Raw genomic sequence first — 16,473 nt, 5'->3', positions numbered from 1 at the left:
TACTGGTCCAAGCTCTTGTTCTCTCCAGACTGGACTACTGTAATGCTCTTCTAGCGGGCCTTCCGGCATGCACTATCAAACCCTTGCAACTGATCCAGACTGCAGCGGCGAGGGTGGTCTTTAACGAGCCGAAGAGAGCACACGTAACGCCTCTCTTCATCAGTCTGCACTGGCTGCCAATAGCTGCTCGCATCAAATTCAAGGCACTGGTGCTCGCCTTGAAGGCAACCACTGGCTCTGCACCAATATACCTAAACTCGCTTGTTCAGACTTACAAACCCTCCAGGAACATACGTTCTGCCAGTGAACGACGCCTTGTGGTGCCATACCAGAGAGGCATGAAATCGCTCTCACGGAGCTTTTCCTGGGCCGTTCCCACCTGGTGGAATGACCTGCCTATCTCAATTCGTGCGGCCGAGTCTGTAGCCATTTTCAAAAAACATCTAAAGACACATCTCTTCCAGCAGCATCTGACCAATCAAGAATAGCACTTATCATTCTGTTCATTGTCTGTCTGTCTCATTTATTTATATAAAAAATAAAAAATAAATAAATTCTGTCCTGTGTGTTCTGTGCTAGATTAACTGAGACTTGTTACAGCACTTGCATACTGTTGCCCTTGACTGCTCTAGTTGCTTCTATTGCCCTCATTTGTAAGTCGCTTTGGATAAAAGTGTCTGCTAAATGTCTAAATGTAATGTAAATGTAAATGTAAAAGCGCTATATAAATAAAGTTGACTTGACTTGACTAAAATATGATACATTTTTCACTGAGAAAAAGTTTATTAGGAGATTGTTTTCTATAGTAAAATATCACATTGTATTGCCTTAATTCCATCTGTGAGAGTCTGATTTTCATTCTTACAGTTTGATTTAAACAAATTATTTTGCTGTTCATTATAATAACTCAATTTTAACTCTCATTTGGCCCTTGGTGAATGATTTACATTGGATCCTGAAATTGAAAGCTTTCAGAGCTGTTTTGACGCAGTATAATATGTTTAAGCATGGACCTTTGAACCTTTGCTGTCTTCTTTATTCTGTTTATTAATCTGTTCAAATTCTAACAGTGACACACACACTGTTAGACCTTACCAGGCTTTTTTACAGTAACATACTGGCAACACTGTTGCCAATCATTTACTGTTAATTGTTCAGTTATTTACTGTAATCTACTTTACAGTAAGTTACTTTAAAAATGCCATGCAATAAATTAAAACTCAAGTGAAACTAATTTTATTTGCAGTCAGGGGCGCCACCAGCTATTTTGGGCCCTATGAAAGACTATGAGGTTGGGCCCTACCGGCCCGAACATACAAGCCAACTTAGCTCTCCAAAATCTTTGTCTGCAGTTTAATTATACTGACCTATTAAGATTCACTCGCTCAACCCAGAATGCCCTTTGTGATATGCTGGTTCAAAAAATATGTGAAATATGTAGGACTGCCCCAGACTAAAGTTTTTTCTACTGGACTAGTAGTTGTTCATTTAAGCCATTCGTCGACTAAGCACTTTTATTAATTTAATTATATATACAGTATATATACTGGAGAGAATTCTAAACCATAATGAGCGTTTATGTAATATATTAGCCTATTCCGCACTCACGCGCACGCACAAAGCTTGCCACAAAGAACCGGCAAAAGTAATGATTATGAATGTCAAAAATAGCAAGGAGACATTTTAATTATTTATTAATAAACTAGTGATTTCTGTGTCATTGTCAGCTGCAAAGATGAAGTTGACGACTTGCCATCTCTGCAGTGAATGCATCTATAGAGAGAAATGCACATGTCATACGGATAGCCTATTTCTTTTCATTTTGAATTGTTCTGTTTAAAAGTATACATGTCAAGCTATATATAGGTTATGTCTGTGAGGCAAGTAGTAGAGTTTTGGTTATAAGACGCACTCTAGTTCTCGTGCATCTTATGATGTGTCCTTTCTTACTCATGCTGTGCACTTTTCATAATCAACAAATATTAAATAAAAAAATAACATTATAACATTTAACTCTTTCCCCACCATTGACGGAAATTTGTATCCCTGCCATTGATGTAAATTTCCGGCTTTCCCAACGCTATCTCACTACCAATTCATACTTATTTTTACGAGGTGGCTAATTTGTGCAAAAATTCTTACGACCTCACTTGTATGAATTTGTACAATTTGTCTAAACCAAAGTGATGGGTAGGTTTAGTGGTGGGATTAGGCGTAGGTCATTCATACGAATTGGGTAACTATGTACGACTGAGCAACAACGTACAAATTCATACAAATTAGCCATCTTGTAAAATATGTACGAATTGCCGTGAGATCGGGTTGGCTTCCCATGTTTTCACTGTTATATGGTGGGAGTGTGTGTGTGTGGGGGGGGGGGGGTCGCAATCGTCATGTTGAGTAAAATATGCAATTGTGTTATTTTGTTCTGTGTTTTTAGGTTAAAAAAGACACCACAACTGTATTCAGTGTTTTATAAAGAAAGTGGTTTATTGAGTAAAAAGACACCAAGACTGTACTTTTATTAAGATAACTATTTAATCACCAGTGTTGGGAATAACGGCGTTATAGATAAACGGCGTTACTAACGGAATTACTTTTTTCAGTAACGAGTAATCAAACGAATTACTGTTTCTTCCGTTACAACGCCGTTAGCGTTACTGAGGAAAAAAATGCGGCGTTACTATAATTGAGCTCACTGAAGCGGTTTTCATCCGAACAGGCTCTCTGTCAGTCGGACCGGCAACGCGCGCGTGTGTGTGCGCGCCAGCCATGCGTGTTGGGGGTTGGGTTAGGTGGTACACATCACTCATGATGATTGGTGGGTGGGAGACAAGGTTGAGGTTGATAGGTTGAGTTCACACACACACACACACACACACACACACCTATGACGCACACGCATATGCACAGTCAGCGATGGCAGTCCAACGACTTCAAAGGTAGCTTTCGCAAACTGAAAGTATAAACGCTACTTTTCCCTCGTTGAGGTGAAAGGTAAGATATGTTTATGTAACGTGCAGCTTATGCCCAGGAAGAAAGAGTCTATCTACGTCGGTGGCTAGTAATTCTATTTCTAATCTAATAAAGCCTCACGTCATCACAGCACCAACATTAGTGGCTAAAAACCCAGGTGATATAACTTGAGCTCCACTACCAGAGGAGTAGTAAAGAAGTACTGATACTATTTACACAATATTTACACTATAGTAGGTCTACTGATAATATTTACACAATATGTACACTATAGTAGGTCTACTGATAATATTTACAATAATATATTGAATTTGATAGGTGTCTCTCACATTGTCCCACAGCAACATTACAATAGTGCACATTAATGTACAATGTTTTATAATAATAATTGATTCTATTTAGTATCCAATTCATTCATTTAACATATTTAATATTGGGGGCATCCAAGTTATTTGACATATTTGAACATTTGAAGAAAAAAAAAGTAACACATTAGTTACTTTCCCTGGTAATTAGTTACTTTTATAATGATGTAACTCAGTTACTAACTCAGTTACTATTTGTAAGAAGTAACTAGTAACTATAACTAATTACTTTTTTAAAGTAACGTGCCCAACACTGTTAATCACATACTAAAGAAACATGTATTGTCAAGGTATATTGTATAGAGTAGAGAGGAAAAGTAAACCTGTATTAAAGAGCATCGATGTAGAAGCAATACAAGAAGAATGTTACCTCCGGATGAGAAGTTGATGGAGAAGACGAGGACGGCAGAAAAGGAGAAGATCCTGAGAAGAAAGCCAAAGAGGAGATGGGCTTTATATAGACAAGTTTTGAGGGGGTTTCCACTCACAACATCTCAGGAATGTGGAATGCAGAAGAAGTCTATAAAAGACTGAAGTGCGAAAAGTACAGTAGACGCTGGATCCTTGGGACAGCCTCTCCGGTGTTAGATGGTAATTCACTTGTATTAAATAAACTTAAAGATATATATAACCAAGCAACACACCTGCCAGAAAGCATCTTCTAGTCTTGAGCTTCTAGTCTTGAGCTGCTCAAAACCACAGAGTAGTCTTCTGCTCCTAGAGAGTAAGTCTGAGAATTTGAATGCTTATGAGTTAAAGCAGATTTGACTTACTTTACCTGAGAATAATCAAAATAAGGTAGAAGGTGTTACAGCTTGCACCATAAAACAGTCAACAGTTAACAACATCAATATTAAACAGCAAAAAAATCTAAACTGCCTAAGTTACTGAATAAAATGCCGACTATTAGGACTGTGAAGCTTTGGTGTATTGATGGACTCGATCAACTCCACCTGTGTTTGATCATCGCTCTGAATCTTGGCTGGATTTCCCGAAACCTTCTAAACACTACGTTGTTCTTAAGTTATACCTTAAGGTGTACCTTACCGTTAATACGTGTTTCCTGAAATGTTCTTAGTTAAGTAGCTCTGTCTTCTGTAAGTCATTCTTTCGTAAGGTTGGTCTGGAGCACTCTTAGCTGTGCTCAACCTTATCACTATTGACAGATCATTCCAATAGTGGCCACCACTGTTTCATTACTGTACGAATATAATTCTGCTAATTTAATGCAAATAATTGACATTACACTGACGGTTGTTAGCTTTTTAATTATATTATCCAAAGGTATATCAGCTGGCACACCATTATGGAGTATATTTAAAGGGAATGATTGTGGAGGGGAGTTTGGTCAAACTATGGCAATGATAAATAAAATAATTTGGATTGTGTTTATAAGATCACAAGAGTCCTGATAAATGATATTTCAACTGTGCTTATATTATAAAGAACAGTGCTTTCTCACATAACGCAGTTAATCAACCCCTGCATAGACTGAATAATCAATTTTTGAGCCATTGATAAAGTAATTCAGCACCGCCACCATGGACAGCACCTGGTACTGACGCACTTAAGAAAGTATACCTTAAGCAACCTCCTAAGGTATAGTTCGTCCAAGACACTTTGGGAATGAATACCCACTAGGCCACACCGAACCATGCCTGTCCTAGTGTGAAACTGGGAAACCAAGCACAACCTAGGACGCGGGCACCCTGGAGCCAGGCGTCGCAGGGAGATCCAGACTGTAAAATCTGATGAAGGTGTGTGGGGTGGCCCACCCCGCCGCCTCACAGATCTCAAGCAGCGAGGCACCAGAAAGGAGGGCCACAGAGGAGGCAACGCCCCTCGTGGAGTGAGCCCTCACGGCTATGGGTGAAGGCAAACCGCTCAACCGATAAGCCATGGCTATAGCCTGGACAATCCAATTAATGATTGTCTGCCTAGAAGCAGGCAGCCCTTTCTTGGATAAGTCAAGTCAAGTCAAGTCAACTTTATTTATATAGAGCTTTTAACAATGTAGATTGTTTCAAAGCAGCTTTACAGTGTTAAACAGGAAAATAATGCAGCATAATTTTATTCAGCTGTATAGCCATTCTGGAGAAAACGCTGATGTTATCAGTTCATTTAAATTATCATACAGTGACAGTGTGGGCTTTAGATCAATAATTAGATCAGTAATTTAGTTTATATGGTTAATTTAGATTATTAATTAGATTTATTTCGATGTTTAGTTGAAAAATGTTGTGTCCCCAACTGAGCACGCCAAGCCAAAACACACCAAAAACTGGTCCGATCTCCTCCACTGAACAGACTTCTCCAGATAAATCCTCAATGCCCTGACCAGGCAGAGCCGGTGAAGTCTAGCTTCCTCTGCCGTCACGTGAGGTGGAGGATGGAAAGCCTGAAGGACCACTGACCGCATCCCACTGGATGGCACATTGGGCACATAGCCTGGCCTGGGATATAAGATGGCTTTCACCCCGCCAGGGGCAAACTCCAGGCGCCAAGGCCTGAAGATCCCCCACTCTCCTCAGCTCGAAGGTGGCCTCAACCAGCCCTTCGAGCACCACTGCCAGGTCCCAGGCTGGGACCCTGGAACAAGCCGCAGGCCTCATCCTCCTAGCCCCATGGAGGAACAGTACAACCAGATGATGTCTACCCAGAGGCCCATCATCTACTGGTGAGTGGAAAGCACCAATGGCAGCCACATACACCTTAAGAGTGGACAGGGTTAGACCGGCAGAGAAACGATCCTGGAGGAACTCCAGCACTGCCACAACAGGGCAGTTGACTGGGTTCAACTCCCGTTCTCTACACCAAGTGGAAAAATTATTCCTCTTCAGGCTTTACAACTTCCTCGTGGAAGGTGCCCTGGAGCTGAGTAAGGTCTCGACAACACCGGCTGACAGGCCCTCCTCTAGGTAACGAGCCCCCTCAGGGGCCAGACCCAAAGGTTCCACAGCTCCGGCCGGGGGTGAAAAATTGAGCCCCCTGCCTGAGACAACAGATCCCTCCTCAGAGGGACCTTCCATGGAAGGCCATCTAGAAGAGCCATGATGTCGGAGAACCATACTCGGGTCAGCCACCGGGGTGCTACTAAGAAAAGGCTGATGCCCTCCCGGCGGACCCGCTCCAGAACACCCGGGAGCAGAATGATCGGGGGAAATGCATACAGACGCAGCCTCTGCCACGTCTGAGTCATAGCGTCCAACCCCAGCGGGGCTTGATGCCTGAGGGAGAACCACAGTGGGCAGTGGGATGTCTCTCGAGATGTGAACAGATCCACTTCCACTGGGCCAAACCTTTCACACATGGCCTCCACCACCTCGGGGTGGAGTCGCCACTCCCCGTGCCTCAGTCCATGCCTCGACAGGACATCTGCTCCCTTGTTATGGTCCCCTGGGACATACATCGTCCTGAGGGACGACAGTCTCCCCTGGGACCACAGGAGGATCTGGTGGGCCAACTCGCACAGAGGGCATGACCTCAGACCCCCCTGGTGGTTCCGATACAATACCACGGACATATTGTCGGAACGTATCAGGACATGGTGGCCGCGGAGGTCCGGGAAAAAGCTCCTCAGAGCTTTGTAGACCGCCAGCATTTCCAGGCAAGTGATATGCCACGAAGAAAGCTGGGTCTCCCATAGACCTCTCGTGAACCGGCCTTCCATGACCGCACCCCAACCAGTGAGGGAGACATCTGTTGAAACAACCTTCCTACAACATGACGCTCCCAACACTGGACCCTAGGACAGAAACCAAGTATTCTTCCATTATGACGAGGGAACGAGGACACATACGCGTTACCCTGATCATACAAAACGGATTCCCTCTCGAGGAAAACCTCCTGGTCCTCAGCCACCACTGGAGGGGTCTCATGTATAGAAGGTCAAACAGGTTTACATTGGACGCTGCTGCCATGAGACCCTGCAGTCACCGGGACTGCTTCACAGTGCTGCTGTGGCCTAGCTTATCGCCGACACTTCCGCCCGTATGGACTCAACACGTGCAGGGAACATTCGGGCCCGCATCGTGGTTGCATACGACTCCCAGGAACATAGTCCTCTGGGAGGGCGTCAACACGCTCTTTCCGTGTCCAGTCTCAGCCCCAAGCACCTTATATGAGACAGGACGACATCTCAATGCCGTCTCGCCATCTCTTGCGACTGGACTAATATCAGCCAGTTATCGATGTAAATCAGCACACGGATGCCCAGTGCTGCATCCATGCACTTGATAAAGGTGCGAGGGGAGAAAGCTAGGCCAAAGGGAAGAACCCGATACTGGAACGCTTCGCCCCCGAAAGCGAACCTCAGGAACTTCCAGTGGGCAGGAAGGATGGAGATGTGGAAATATGCGTCCTTAGATCTATCGTGACGAACCAGTCCTCGAACTGGATCTGACTCACGATGGCTGGGATAATGAGCATCTTGAACCCGAATCCCCTCAGAGAACGGTTCAAGTACCCCAGATCCATTAAGGAACGCAACTCCCCATCATATTTAGGAACAATGAAGTAGAGGCTGTAAAAGCCTGACTCCCTGTCTGTCGGAGAGACACAGTCTATGGCCTCCTTCACCAGCAGGGAGCGAACTTCCTGTTCCATAACCTGCTGCTGGGCTGGGGACACCACAGTCCAGACCACACCGTTGAACCCTGGTGGTGGAAAACTGAACTGCAGTCTGCACCCCTTTGCCCACGGTACGCAGGGCCCAAGCAGATATATTCCGAAGGCATGACCATGCACCGAGATATTCTACTAAGGAAACCAGCCTCTAGAGACTCAGTGGGTCTCGGGTACCCACTGAGCCTCATTCATGACCCCCTGAAGCGGCTGACTGGCAGGGAGCAGCCGAGAATGATTCTCATTGCGCGGACGCATTTGCTGCCAGCCGCAGATCTTTCTAGAGGCGGATGGAGCAGCGTGCGTTCGCAGGAAATCGGTGGCCCGAAGCGTACAAGACGGCGGGAGCACAGCATCGATTCCCTAAAGTTCCACTAGGGAGGCGAGCTCGATCGCTCCTCCCCGGGAGAGGGGGCGGGAGATGAATATCCAGACAGGTGAAACACGCTTGGATGACAGGCTGATTTAAAATATCTAACTTATCAAAGTCAGATAACATGCCATTTAATTCCTCAGAATTAAATGCCACCAAAATCACCCACACGTGCAACCTGGTCTGAATGATAGGTTGAATAAAAATATCTAACTCCTCAAAGTCAGAACATATTTCATTTAATTCCTCAGAATTAAATGCAGCCATAATCACCAGATGATACTGTTTTAATAAGTATTTATACAGACTCGTAAACCACACGTTGGCTCAGCAACGTGATTCAAGCCGTTGTAATACAATTGGCTTTCATCCCTCGAGAAGAAAGCCAAACAGGTGCGAGGCTGAAACACCCGAAAGGCGCACGGCTGTACGCGTCCAGATATTTCCTAATGAAAACAGCCAGCACCCTCAGGAGCTGACTGCATGCCTCGCACCCTACAGTATCACATGCATTCTTACCGTATCGCGTGTATCACTTTAATAGCAGACCTGTAACCAAGCGCTGCCTTGGCAACGCGAGATTGAATCTTGCATTAGGAAGTGGCGAGCCTCGATACTGAGCACGTCTAATTCCTCAGAATCAGACAGCTCACGCATCAGGTCCTCCACCCCGGGGGAAGAAGCCGCAGCGCGGGCTTTCACTCGGGAAGGGAGAACAATGGAACTGTCAGACGGGGAAGAAGAAGATGCCTCAGCACTCTCAGGTTCCCTTGACAAACCCATCTGCGAGCCCCATGATTTGATCGACCGTGCTGCCTCAACAGACACGGGAGTGAGTCATGAGTGTAAAATCATAAGCGGCAGCTTTTCACATTTGCTGCAGGCGGCTCCCTCGAGAGACAATACACACACAGTAGATGTGTCCGTGCCCATACTTTTTTTTTTTTTTTTTGCACAGACACGGGTGCACACACCTCTTAACTGCTTGCTTTCCATCAAAGTTTGTCAGAAATGATTCTGGAGTTTTGTTTTGTAGAAAGTGATTTTTTGTTTTGTTTTGTAGAAAGTGAATTGCTTTCTTTAAAGCGAATTTTGTTTTGTATAAATTGTATCTTAATTTTAATTATTTATTATTAAAAAAATTAGCATGAGACTACTTTTAAAAACATAAAAATAGTGCAAAAAATGTAGAAAAAAAATGCTCTTAGTCATTTTGTCTTGTTTCTAGTCTAAATATTTAAACATTCTTAAATCAAGATGCATTTACTAGATAAGTACAATTTTCAACTAAATAAGAAGAGCATTTTATTTAAAATTGTAGTCAAAATTTTTGATAATTTAAAATATAATAGGCCTTGGATGACTACATTCTATATAAATTATTCTGGAGTATTCTTTTGTAGAAAGTTAATTTTTTTCGTTTTGTAGAAAGTGAATTGCTTTCTTTAAAGTGAATTTCGTTTTGTATAAATTGTATCTTAATTTTAATTATTTATTAGAATTTTTTTTAGCATGAGACTACTTTCAAAAACATAAAAAATAGTACAAACATGCTCTTAGTAATTTTTGTCTTGTTTCTAGTCTAAATATTTAAACATTATTAAATCAAGATGCATTTAATAGAAAAGTACAATTACAACTAAATAAGAGGAGCATTTTTTTGCTCTCTCGGTTAGGTATGAAGCTCATTAATTATACAGCTCATTATGCAGCTCATTATGCAGCTCATTATGCGGGCTATTATGTTATTTTGTCCTCGTGGGTGATACTCATCATTATTTATTAAATATCACGCCTCCTCGCATACTGGCTTTGTGAAGAAAAACTGATCTTACAAATTTTAAATCAGTGTATTGTTTTATGTGAATGAGTAGGCTCAATGATTTTCACATCAGTTTGAAGCAAAAACTCAATGGAAATACACCCTGGAGTCAAAAGTCTTGTGAACACATATCTATTGTGTGTTTTGAGGCCTTAATTTTAAAACAATTTTTTTTTGTTTTTTCAAAAATCATGCATAAACATTTTTCTCTCAAAAATACAAGCATGTACATACATGTTGCTCTCATATTATGGTAGCCCAGTTTGTGCTGAATACAGTGTAATTACACTTTTACCATTAATATGTTTACAAGCAGTGTTGCCACAGTTACTTTGAAAAAGTAATCTGATTACTGATTACTCCTTTAAAAAGTAACTTAGTTACTTTACAGATTACTTGATTTTAAAAGTAACTAAGTTAGATTACAAGTTACTTTATTAATTACATTCAGCAGTTGCCGACAACACCTCAACATAAAAATGACAACCGTTTTTGCCAACACTCACTTTATTGGAAGTGCATTTTTAACAGTAACGTCAACAATGTATCTCCTGACATTTTAAGTTGAAATTAAAAAATACTTCCTGAAAAAAAATGTTTTATTAAAAAATTTAATAAAGACGGTCTTTCTTGACTTCACTTAACATAAATACTCTCCCTGAGCAGGGTTTTTTTCCTGGCTCAAAACGAGGCGGAGGTGGTCAAATCCTGCTTGGCCCAGACGACCCGGGGCTCACGATTTTCAAATCGCTTATGCACATCCCGGGTGCAGCATGATGCGCTTGGAAAAGCAACATGGAATCAGAGTGCGCAGTGCAGCGCGAGTGCACATTGAAAAGTTCACGGCATAAAGAGAAGATGAGCGTTGAGCCCACAAATCCTAGTCAACTATGTCGGTCCAAAAGTTCACTGATTATTTGTTTCTTCACAGTTTTAAATTCCGGTTATTGTGCGTGTGATGCTAATTAATAGTCCTTGTGTTGTCACCCGGGTAGCGAGCACAACATCGTTCAGAAACCGCTAGATAAACTCCAGGAAGATGTTAATTATTTTATCTACATATCAAGTATTATAACGGGAATATATAATCTTGGAGTGAGCTTTACCGTGCTGCTGACTGAACGTGACGCGCAGTTTGAATGCTGAACGGAGAATGATTGACAGCTACAGCGTAGGAAAGACATTCAGCTATGGAATGGCTTTAGATTACTTTGTACTAGCAAATCATAATATACTAATAATGATTGCTGAAGAATCATGTGACAATATATATTTCTGATGATTATTTAATCATCACGACATGCATAATCTGAGCAAGTGACTGCCTGTCTTGAGTTTTGTCGACAGACAGAGGTGGCCGCCTCGTAATTCTCTATGCAGGAAAAACCCTGCTGAGACGCAAGAAGAAAGCAAAAATAAGGAAAATTACAAAAATAGTAACACACAGTGTCATGAGTTGGGTTTGGCTCTCTTCTCCTTCCCACCTGTTTGCTATCGCAATCAGCGCGCTCTCTGATTGAGACGCACCTGTTCCTCTTTTCACTGATCTTTCTGGCTATTTAGTGCCTTCTGTTTGTGGCTTCTTTGGCGGATTATTATTGTATGCTTTTCGCTCTAGTTCACGTCTCTCGTTTGCTCTGTCTATCTGTTCGAATCGACCTGTGTTGTCGTGTTGGTCTCACCTGTGTTTCTGTCCAGTTTCCTGCTGTATGTGAGTAACCACCTGGACGCTGTCTGTGGTGCTGAGTGCGTTGACTGGGGCTGATTCGCTCGCCTCTGCCTTCCTGTTGCGAGCTCTGTGACTGGCCTGTTTCCAAGCACTGTCATTGTTTATTTCCTGTGTTAAGCTCCAGATCTGCATCACCCTTTCCTGTGATCGGCAGTCCGCCTAAGTTCCTTTTGTGACTGAATAAACATTTCTGTTCTGCACCTTTGCATTTGGGTCCTCTCTCCGTTCACTGACAGAATAATCCGGCCACCATGGACCCAGCAAAGGAGGCGCCTTTCCGCACTGCTGTTAAGATGCAAGGAGTTCTGCTCGGCAAGCATGCTGTGGAGAGTCTGGCAGTCCAAGTAACCGAACTCACGAACCAGCTTCACCATCTTCGCCTGGAGCAGTCTGCGGGCGCATCTCGTAGTTCCGCGGAGCCTCGAATCAATAATCCCCCCTGTTAATCAGGTGAGCCCTCTGGGTGTCGTGCCTTCTTAACGCAATGCGAGGTGATTTTCTCTCTTCAGTCTACCACATATGCAGAGGAACGTTCCAGGGTTGCCTTCGTTGTCTCTCTCCTCACGGGACGGGCTCGCGACTGGGGGACGGCTCTCTGGGAGGCTATGAGTGTTTGATCGCTCCGTCTTCGGAAAGGAAGCTTCTCGGCAGCTCGCCGCCTTGCGCCAGGGTAAGCGTTCCGCTACTGACTTTGCCATTGAGTTTCAGACTTTGGCCGCTACCTGTGAATGGAACGAACCCGCTCTATCTGCACGTTTCCTGGACGGGTTAAACGACGAGCTCAAGGACGAGTTTTTTGCACGTGAGATCCCTTCTCAGTTTAACCAACTGGCGGAGCTGGCGATCCGCCTTGACAAGCGTTTTGATCTGCGTCGACGAGCATGTGGGAGCAACCCAGAGCAACCGAGGTATCCTTCCGCCGCACCCTTTTCTGAACCAAGTTCTGATCCTGAACCTATGCAGCTGGGGAGAACACGGATTTCTTCCACTGAACGTCAACGGCGCATACAGGAGGGTCTCTGCCTGTACTGTGGCGGCGCTGGTCATTACGCGGCTACCTGTCCAGTAAAAGGCAAGAGCTCGCCAGTAGATCGGGGAGTACTGGTGAGCGCAACCCCCATGTCCCCACTTCACAAGAACCGCACTATGTTTGATGCTGTCGTGCGCTGACGGGGTTCATCATTTCCCTGTTCTGCCCTTATTGACTCCGGTGCTGAGGGAAACTTCATGGATGAGAGCTGGGCTATTGAACATGGTATTCCCTTACGGGAACTGTCTGATCCCCCACTGCTTTTGCATTAGATGGCCGTGTGCTGTCTAACATTCATCGAGCATCCGTAACAGTGAGTCTCACCATTTCTGGTAATCACCAAGAGACTATTTCTTTTTTTACTTTTCATTCCCCACTAGCCCCTATTGTTTTAGGTCACCCATGGTTACAAAAGCATAATCCCCAGATTAATTGGGTGGAGGGGTCTATTTTATCTTGGAGTTTACCGTGTCATGTCAAGTGTCTTGTATCTGCTGTCCCCGCTGTCTCTTCTATCTCTGTTTTTCAGGAGGAGTCTATTGATCTTTCTAGGGTTCCTGAGGAGTACCACGATCTGCTGACAGTGTTCAGTCGTTCACGGGCCACCTCTCTCCCTCCCCATCGACCATACGATTGTAGCATCGATCTTCGCCCTGGTACGACCCCACCTCGCGGGAGGTTATATTCTCTATCTGCACCCGAGCGCGAAGCGCTAGAGAAGTATTTGTCTGAGTCCTTGTCCACCGGAACTATTGCCCAGTCCTCCTCTCCTGCCGGGGCGGGGTTCTTTTTCGTGAAGAAGAAGGACGGCTCGCTGCATCCCTGCATTGATTATCGAGGGCTGAACGACATAACCATTGAGAACCGGTATCCGTTACCGTTGATGTCGTCAGCCTTTGAGATCTTGCAGGGAGCGAGAGTCTTCACGAAACTGGACCTCTGCAATGCGTATCATTTAGTACGCATTAAGGAAGGAGACGAGTGGAAGACTGCGTTCAATACCCCTCTAGGCCACTTTGAATACCGCGTTCTTCCTTTCGGGCTGGTAAACGCTCCCGCAGTCTTTCAGGCGCTTGTAAATGACGTTTTGCGAGATATGCTAAATGTCTTCGTCTTTGTGTACTTAGACGATATACTAATTTTCTCGTCCTCGCTCCAGGAGCATGTCCAACACGTACGATGCGTGTTACAGCGCCTTTTAGAGAATCGTCTTTTTGTCAAGGCCGAGAAATGCGAATTTCATTCTGAATCTGTAACGTTTCTCGGTTCCGTCGTGTCGGCAGAGGGAGTTAGTATGGATTCCGCTAAGTCACAGGCTGTCATTGATTGGCCCGTTCCCGATTCCCGTACGGCTCTTCAGCGTTTCCTGGGTTTTGCTAATTTTTATCGATGGTTTATCCGTAATTTCAGTCAGATTGCAGCTCCACTTACCGCCCTTACTTCTGTCAAATCGCGTTTTCTCTGGTCAGATTCCGCTCAGCTCTCCTTCGAACGTCTAAAGAGGTTATTCTCCTCTGCACCTATCTTAGTTACACCTGATCCCCGGAGACAGTTCATTGTGGAGGTTGAGGCTTCAGATGTGGGGGTGGGAGCGGTTTTGTCACAACGCTCGTCTATTGATAACAAGATCCATCCCTGCGCTTTCTACTCTCACAGGCTTTCACCTGCGGAACGAAATTATGATGTGGGAGACCGTGAGCTTTTGGCCATTCGGCTGGCTCTTGGTGAGTGGCGTCATTGGCTAGAGGGGGCGGCCGTTCCGTTTATCGTCTGGACCGACCACAGAAACCTTGAATATATTCGTTCTGCTAAGAGGTTAAATTTGCGTCAAGCACGATGGTCGCTTTTTTTTGGACGGTTTGACTTCACCATTTCTTTCAGACCAGGTTCTAAGAACCTTAAGCCAGACGCGCTTTCTCGTCAGTTCGGCTCCTCGGGGGAGGGTTCCACCACCGAGTCCATTTTGCCTAAGGGCTGTGTGGTTGGTGCGCTCGTCTGGGGGGTCGAACGGTCTGTTAAGAGAGCGCTCGCCCACGTTACGGTTCCTCAAGGTTGCCCAGAGGGTAGATTGTTTGTTCCTAAGACTGTTCGATCCGCCGTTCTCCGCTGGGGTCACACTTCCAAATTTGCCGCTCACCCTGGGGTGAGGGGTACCTTGGCCACAGTTTGCCAGCGTTTTTGGTGGCCGTCTATGACTCGCGAGGTTCGTCAATTCGTTGCTGCCTGTCCTGTCTGCGCCCAGGCTAAGTCCGGTAATTCTCCTCCCGCGGGTCTGCTCCAACCCCTCGCGATTCCCTCTCGTCCTTGGTCCCATATTGCCCTGGATTTCGTTACGGGGCTTCCCCCGTCCTGTGGCAATACGGCGATCCTTACGGTTGTTGATCGTTTCTCGAAGGCGGTCCACTTTATTCCCCTTCCTAAGCTTCCCTCTGCTAAGGAGACTGCGCGGCTGGTCTTTGACCATGTCTTTAAGATTCACGGGCTTCCTACCAATGTCGTTTCTGATAGGGGGCCTCAATTTGTCTCGCATTTTTGGAGGGAGTTCTGCCGGCAGGTTGGCGCTACAGTCAGCCTGTCGTCAGGATTTCATCCACAGACTAATGGCCAGGCCGAACGGGCCAACCAGATTCTCGGGCGATTACTTCGCTGCCTGGCCAACCGCAATCCGTCGTCTTGGAGTGAGCAGCTTACATGGGCTGAATATGCTCACAATGCGTTACCATCGTCATCTACCGGGTTGTCTCCGTTTTTCTGTTGTCTGGGGTATCAGCCGCCTCTGTTCTCTTCTCAGGAACCCTTCGGTCCAGTCTTTTATCTTGCGCTGTCGCCGTACCTGGAAGAGGGTGCGGAAAGCTCTTTGCCGTACCAGAGAACGCACCCGCCGTGCTGCCGATCGTCGCCGCTCGCGAGCTCCTAGGTACGTTTGCGGACAAAAGGTGGCCTTCCACACGTAACCTGCCTCTTTCCTCATCTTCTCGGAAATTGGCACCTCGTTTTATCGGGCCCTTTCCCGTTGTTAAGGTTCTCAGTCCGGTGGCTGTGCGCCTTCGGTTATCTCACTCTTTGCGCCGTGTCCACCCCGTTTTTCACGTCTCGTGCATTAAACCCGTCATTCGGGCTCCTCCCAACCCCTCTCCCCCCCCTGCCCTTGTCGAGTGTTCTCCCGTATATAGGGTCAAGAGGCTGCTGGACGTGCGACCCCGGGGGCGGGGGCATCAGTATTTGGTCGATTGGGAGGGTTACGGTCCAGAGGAGAGGTGCTGGGTGCCGGCCCGGGACGTTCTGGACCGCTCGCTCTTCGAGGACTTCCTTCGTTCTCGTCAGTCTCCTTCCTTGGGAGCGCCTGGGGGCGCACGTTAGGGAGGGGGTACTGTCATGAGTTGGGTTTGGCTCTCTTCTCCTTCCCACCTGTTTGCTATCGCAATCAGCGCGCTCTCTGATTGAGACGCACCTGTTCCTCTTTTCACTGATCTTTCTGGCTATTTAGTGCCTTCTGTTTGTGGCTTCTTTGCCGGATTATTATTGTATACTTTTCACTCTAGTTCACGTCTCTCG

At 45.4% G+C, this 16,473-nt stretch overlaps 1 long non-coding RNA gene across 1 annotated transcript in view; it reads left to right on the top strand.

Annotated features, from left to right (window-relative positions):
* The window catches only part of LOC307120648, a 224,442-nt gene that overhangs the window by 88,610 nt on the left and 119,359 nt on the right, over nt 1–16,473 (top strand). The window lies entirely within an intron of this gene.

This window comes from Gobio gobio, assembly GCF_949357685.1.
Source record: "Gobio gobio genome assembly, chromosome: 2".
Lineage (NCBI taxonomy): Eukaryota > Metazoa > Chordata > Actinopteri > Cypriniformes > Gobionidae > Gobio > Gobio gobio.
This window is presented reverse-complemented; position numbering and strand designations above follow the sequence as displayed.